Consider the following 7864-nt stretch of genomic DNA (forward strand, 5'->3'; position numbering starts at 1 on the left):
GGGACTTGGATGACCCAGACAACCCTCTACCGCCTTGCTTCGGATCTCCAGGTCTTCCCCTGGGCCACATGCCTGGGCAAGCCAGCGAGGTGGTCCCTTAGAGGAGCTTGAAGGTTACCCTAGGCTTTCCCCCATTCCCCATCCAGCTCCTTAGGGAGGGTTTCGGTGAGGGCTTTGAACTTCCAGCCTCCCAGCTCTTGAAGGATCTCTTTCCTTCCTGGGAGCCGGGAGTCTCTGCCAGCATGGGCTTCGGAAGGCCTCTGCCATGCCAAAGGCCTTCTTAACCAGGCCTAGGGGGGTGCGAGACTCAGGTGACCCCAGCACCCCTCTACCACCTTGCTCCAGATCTCCAGGGCTTCCCCTGGGCCACATGCCTGGGCAAGCCAGTGAGGAGGTCCCTTGGAGGAGTTTGAAGGTTACCCTACGCCTAACTTGTGGGTGCTGAGAGTTGCTCGGTTGCAATAAAGCAGTCACTGGTAATTTCTTTTTTTTTTTTTAATTTTTTTTTAATTTTTAATTATGAGAACAAAGATGCAAAGAAAGAGGACAAATTTCTTACCAGTCTATATGTTCAAAACCGCGTGGAGCTTAGTGCCCCCGCGCACACATTATACATTAATAGTACTCCCTATTATTGAATTATGTTTTTGTGTATGCAGAATGTTCATTTTGTACTCTGCCCTTTCGCACACCCCTACAAAAGCTCATTTTTCTCTTTAACTCTCTCACCCCCTACCATCATTACTCCACATTTACCCTTAACTTCAGTACTGCAGAGTTTTAAGTCACAGACCAAAGTGGTGCACTGAAGTTAACACCCCCCCCAACTATTTCAAAAGGCATAAAATGGACACGCATGTCTTTTCAACATTTTATGTGTGTTTTCTTTGACAACTATAGCTCTTGCTGAATATTTTCTTATACAGTGAAGATTTTTCCTATTTTTTTTTTTATCTTTTCTTCTCTTTGTGAACTGTTCAATAGGGAATTTGGTGAAAGAGTTCCTCAGTTTAATGCTTATGTTTGAACCAAGTCATGGGCATTGTTGGATGTGTTCTTACGCTCCCATATGCACAGATAATGCCACGTGGCTTTATTTCTTGTTTGCATAGGCACACTAAAACAGGAAAATACTATACATATAAATAAGTTCTTATCTAATAGAGATGGGAACACACAAAGCTTGTAGTTCAATGGGACCTTACACCCTGAACATTGGCATAATGACTTGGCACAGACTTCAGAAAAATGGGCATTCTCCATTCACCTCTGATCTAGGGAAGCCATTACGAAACATCCAAGTTTGTCTATAACATCACCTGGAAGGAATCCTCTACCAGGGAAGACCCTACCGCTGCTCTGACATTGACCTACTCAAAAGAGACTTCCCTTAACACTGAGAAGACTTAACAAGAACAATGACCTGCTTACCGGACAGGGCTTTCTGTATTGCCCCTTAATTGTGAGGTGAAACTAGAGGATACTCCACACCAGCCTGACTTCAATATAGGATGTGCAGATTCCAGGATCTTTAATACAGAAACCTGATGCCAACAATAGAGACTGAATGAAAAATAAAACTGTATTGGCACTACAGACAATGACTTGGATTGAATAAACTAGTTTGCCAGGAGCCTAGAGTTGGTCTTATGCCAGGAAACTTCAGGAGCAGGGTCTATTTGTATTTAGGCCAAGGCTTTTCCTTTCCATGTGCCCCATATTTTGGTGGGCCTATGCAAACAATACTTGCCACTCTAACACTGTTTTTACTGTGCTTCTTTGACTCTAAACCTTAAAAAAAAACACTTAAACTTTTGGTGTTAACTTAAACTAATATGCATGTGCATGAAAATGTAAAAAATACTATGTCTTCAATGTTTAAGGAGTCACATAAATTTCATGGCTTTAGATTGCTTTGTGTACTGCTAAGAAATGTTATAAGGTACTACAATCTGGTGTCTTGTGGACAAAGTAATTGTACATGGTTTCTGTTTTATTTTTTTTTTAATGTTCTTTGACTGTAAGTTCAAAATTTAGGCATCAGAAAGGGGATTTCTTCTGAAAACTGTTTATGGGTGATTGTCCTTCCACTGTAACTTTACCTTGTCCTCTTTCTTTGCATCATTGTTCTCATTATTAAAAATAAAAAATTAAAAAAAAAGAATATAGTGAGTTCTTCTTAGCATATATTCATAGACTTATGAAACTTGTAATGTACCCAATGTCACTTGTAGTCCCTCTCTGGCCTCTTTAAATAATCAAAGGAAAATCATAGCTCCATATTTTAAATTTGTTTGTTTGTTTTTGAGCCACACCCGGTGACACTCAGGGGTTACTCCTGGCTTGGGGGACCATATGGGACGCTAAGGGATCAAACCATGCCTGTCCTAGGTGAGCTGCATGCAAGGCAAACTCCCTACCACTGCGCCACTGCTCTGGCCCCTAATATTACTGATTACTATTATTACTATTATTGTTGCTATTATTCTGGCCTCTAAAATCCCCATGGATGTTTCTCTCAGTAATAACAGCATATTTCTTTCTTTCTGTTTTTTTTTTTTGTTTTTGTTTTTGTTTTTTGGAGCCACACCTATTTGATGCTCAGGGGTTACTTCTGGCTAAGCACTCAGAAATTGCCCCTGGCTTGGGGGGACCATATGGCACGCTGGGGGATCGAACCGCTGTCCTACCTTGGCTAGCGCTTGCAAGGCAGACACCTTACCTCTAGCGCCACCTCACCTCCCCCATAACAGCATATTTCTTTTTTATTTATTATTTTATTTTTGGTTTATGGGCCACACTCGGTGACACTCTGGGGTTATTCCTGGCTATGAACTCAGAAATGGTTCCTGGCTTGAGGGACCATATGGGACACCAGGGGATCAAACAGCAGTCCGTCCTTGGTTAGTGCGTGCAAGGCAGATGCCCTACTGCTTGCATCACCGCTCTGGCCCCTCCATATTTTAATATTAATTTAATTTGGGGGGTTTATACATGGTGATGCTCAGGAATTTCTCCTGGCTCTCACTTGGAATTATTCATGGTGGTGCTCAGGGACAATATAGGGTACTGGAATCGAACTTGGGTGGACTGTGTGCAAGGTAAATGCCATATCCATTGTGCTATTGCTATGGCCTCCAAAACACCATTTTTCTTGGTTCATAGTTATACACTCATTGACTTAGAAAAATCTCTCTTTGGTACTACTTTGCAGTAATTAACAAAAGAAAAAAAAGAGAAAGAAGAATAAATTTGAATCGATAACTCAACTGTTTTAATCTTTATTTTGAAATATATAACTTATAGAAAAGTTAAATAATGAAAGCTTAAGGATGAAAATGTATGAGTATATTATGCATGCCATATTACACCACATAATCACCTGATTTTTTGTGGCTTTTTTTTTTTTTTTTTTTTGGGTTTTTGGGCCACACCCGGTAACACTCAGGGGTTACTCCTGGCTATGCACTCAGAAGTCGCTTCCTGGCTTGGGGGACCATATAGGATGCTGGGGGATGGAACCACGGTCTGTCCTAGGCTAGCGCTGGCAAGGCAGACACCTTACCTCTAGCACCACGTGCCGGCCCCAATCATCTGATTTTTTTTTTTTTTTTTTTTTTTTTTTGGTTTTTGGGCCACACCCAGCATTGCTCAGGGGTTACTCCTGGCTGTCTGCTCAGAAATAGCTCTGGCAGGCACGGGGGACCATATGGGACACCGGGGGGTTCGAATCAACCACCTTTGGACCTGGATCGGCTGCTTGCAAGGCAAACGCCGCTGTGCTATCTCTCCCGGCCCCAATCATCTAATTTTTTAATCTAAAAATTGCCTTACAAACTTAAGAAAAAACAAACAGGGGCCGAAGAGAGAGCAGTGGTAGGGCATTTGCCTTGCAAGCAGCCACCCCAGGACCAATGGTGGTTCGAATTCTGGCATCCCATATGGTCCCTGCCAGGGGCTATTTCTGAGCACAGAGCCAGGAGTAAGTAACCCCTGAGTGCGGCCAAGTGTGACCCAAAAACAAACAAACAAACAAACAAAACAAACACAAAAAAAAGCAATGTGGCTTGGAGTCCTGTTTTGCACCTGGGAAGTCCAGGTTCTGTTCCCAGCACCATATGACTCCTTGAATAAGATATTTAATTAATTCTCAGATTTAATATTTCTCAGATATAAATAATTATTAGAGATTATTTTGGTTGGTTGGTTTTGGTTTTTTTGGTCACACCCGGCGGTGCTCAGGGGTTACTCCTGACTTCTGCGTTCAGAAGTCACTCCTGGCAGGCACACTCAGAAATCACACCTGGCAGGCATGGGGGACCATTGGAATGCCAGGATTCAAACCACTGTTTGTTTGAATCAGCTGTGTGCAAGGCAAATGCCCTACCACTGTGCTATCTCTCCAGCCCCTATTTTATGATATCTGAGAATAAATCCGAGCACAGAGTTGGGAGTCTCAGAGCATCACCAGATGTGGTCTCTCAAACACAAGATTCTTTCATCGTTATGTAGTGAAATACAGTAATGCTGATAGGATAGTCAAAACTAACTACCGAGATGGGAGTTGGAGCAATAGTAGAGCAGGCAGAATGTTTGCCTGCATCGGGCCAACCCAAATTCAATCCCTTGCACCCCATATGGTCACCATGTCCAACAGGAGTGATTCCTGAGTGCAGAACCAGGAGTAAGCCCTGTGCAGTCTTGGGTGTGGCCGAAAGCTAAAAAGCAAATACCATTTAGAAATATTAATTAAGGGCCTGGAGAGATAGCACTGTGGCGTCTGCCTTGTAAGCAGCCGATCCAGGACCAAAGGTGGTTGGTTCAAATCCCGGTGTCCCATATGGTCCCCCATGCCTGCCAGGAGCTATTTCTGAGCAGACAGCCAGGAGTAACCCCTGAGCATCGCCGGGTGTGGCCCAAAAATCCCCCCCAAAAAAATTAATTAATTGGGAAACAATATAGAAATTCCTCAAAAAAACTGGAAATTGAGTTTCTATATGATTCAGTTAAACTACTCCTAAGGATATATTCTAGGAACACAAAAACACAATATAAAAATGCCTGTGTACACCTATATTCATTGCAGTGCTATTTACAATAACCAGAATCTGGAAACAATCAAGATGCCCGACAACAGATGAATGGCTAAAGAAACTGTAGTACATATACACAATGGAATTCTATGCAGCCATCAGTAAAGATGAAGTCATGAAATTTTCCTATACATGGTGTACATGGAATCTACTATGCTGAGTGAAATAAGTCAAAGGGAAAGAGATAGACACAGAATAGTGGGATTTCAAAAAATAAAAGGTAGAATGGTAATAATACCCAGAGACAATAGTGATGAAAGCTGGAAGGACCAGGGCATGATATAAAGCTTACCATAAAGATTGATGGGTGCAGTTAGAGAAATAACTACACTAACAACTGTCATGACAATGGTAATACATGAGAGTAGAATGCCTGTCTCAAATATAGGCAGGGGGTAGGGTAGGAGGAAAATGGGGGACATTGATGGTGGGAATGTTGCACTGGTGAAGGGGAGTGTTCTTTTTATGACTGAAATTCAAACACAATCATGTTAGTAATCATGGTGCTTAAAGATATTATTTTTTAAAAGATAAAAAAGTAATTAATTGATAGATGTCTCTAGCTGTATATGCACCTCATCTTTATTAGAAAGTCAAATAAGGGGCCGGGCGGTGGCGCTAAAGGTAAGGTGCCTGCCTTACCTGCGGTTCGATCCCCTGGCGTCCCATATGGTCCCCCAAGCCAGGAGCGACTTCTGAGCGCATAGCCAGGAGTAACCCCTGAGCGTCACCGGGTGTGGCCCAAAAACCAAAAAAAAAAAAAGAAAGTCAAATAAAATAAGGTTCTGCTGTGAAGAGATTTTAAAGATGTAATTACAGATCTAAATAAATTGTTAAGATAGGGAGATTTTAAGATTTTTAAGCACATTGATTAGGGTGCTTTTCTTATAATTGCCAACATGGGGTCCATCCTCAACATCCCATATGATCCTCCAAGCACCACCAGAAGAAATTTCTGATACAGAGCCAGGAGTAACCCCAGAGCATTGTCAGGTGTGGCCAAACACTAACAAAAAAAGATGGAGATTTTCATCAAGTTGGGCTTGACCTCATCACACAAGCCCTTTCATCTGGATCTAGAAATTAACGAGGATGGAAGTCAGAGACTGAGAAGTTGGAAAGGGATTCGAAGTGAGAAATATTTTTAATTGATTGCAGAGGGGACACTATGCAAGCAGGTCCAGTGACTTTTAGAAGAGTATTCCTTAACTGGCAGCCTAAAACTAAGAGGAACCAAAAAGAACTGGATTATGTAATAATAATTATATAATAATCTTGGAAGTGAATGATTTTTCTAGAATTGGCAAAAGGTAATTCTTCTACCACCTTGAGATCATCCATAGAAAACCTTGATCCTCTCATTATTTTGGGTCATGCATGAGGGTTTTACTTTTTTTTTTTTTTTTTTTGGATTTTGGGTCGCACCCAAAAACTCAAGGGTTACTCTTGGTTCTACACTCAGAAATTGCTCTTAGCAGGCTCAAGGGACCATGTGGGATGCCGGGATTCGAACCACCATCTGTCTGCATGCAAGGCATATGCCTTACCTCCATGCTATCTCTTCAGCCGGGGTTTTAAATTTTTTAAATTTACTTTATTTAAAGATTATGTACCACATAACTGACCATAATACATTTGTTTCTAGATAAGTTGGAGTGATAGTATTAAAGAAAAAAAGAGGGGAGGTGCTGTGGACTAGCTTTTGTGTTAGAGAACTTCTTTGAGTTCTCTTGAGGAAAGTGGGCGGTGAAATATGAAGAAATGAGAGCACACAATGTGTATGGAGAAACAGCACATTCTAATGTCTGGGACTAGTATAGGTGGGATAAACTGCCAATCACTAGATACTTTCTAGTACACAGAAACATTAACAGTAGTTTTGTCTGATACACATAACAATACACCTGCCTAGAGGGGATAAGCAGTAAGAGTCCTGAGTTATAAAGGAGAAGGCTAATTTTAACATCTCAAAGCAGTTCCTGGCAGGCTAGCCTCAGATGTAAACTAGGGGATTAGTGATGAGCAGGAATTCTTTATGGAAGGGGAGAGTTTTCCTTGTATAAAGGTCAAAATGAAGGGGTGATCTGTAAACAAACAGATACAAAGGAACCAGGGATGACCTTTGTTTTGGGTAAGATAATAAGGTGTAACCAAACACTAGTACCCACTGTACTAGTTGTTGTTAAAAATTTGATTAAGTAAATATACTAAAAGATAACCCTTCCATCAGCAAACATGTGTCATCTAGGAGAATGGTATCTATACCTCAGAAACAGGGATAAAGAGAATCCACTCATTCCTCGAGCAAACACTCTAGCAAAAACTCATTCCTCTAGCAAAAGCCATTAATTATATAGCAGGCAGCAGCTAGACACTTGGAGATTGCACTCTTTTCTCTCTTTACAGACACACGCGCATTCATACATATATAAACATATATATGTATATATAGACATATATATATATATATATGAATTGGTGAACCAAACAATACAACAATCACCAAGCACATTAAAAAGCTGTGTTAACTGTAATGAAGGAGAAGTGCATATTTGACTAACCTTCCTAAGTCTCTAAAAAACAAAAAAAGAAAAAAAAAGAGGGGCCAGAGAGATAGCATGGAGGTAGGGCATTTGCCTTGCATGCAGAAGGTCAGTGGTTCGAATCCCGGCATACCATATGGTCCCCCGAGCCTGCCAGGAATGATTTCTGAGCATAGAGCCAGGAGTAACCCCTGAGTGCTGCCAGGTGTGACCCAAAAACAAACAAAC

The sequence above is a fragment of the Suncus etruscus genome, chromosome 8 (genome assembly GCF_024139225.1).
Source record: "Suncus etruscus isolate mSunEtr1 chromosome 8, mSunEtr1.pri.cur, whole genome shotgun sequence".
Lineage (NCBI taxonomy): Eukaryota > Metazoa > Chordata > Mammalia > Eulipotyphla > Soricidae > Suncus > Suncus etruscus.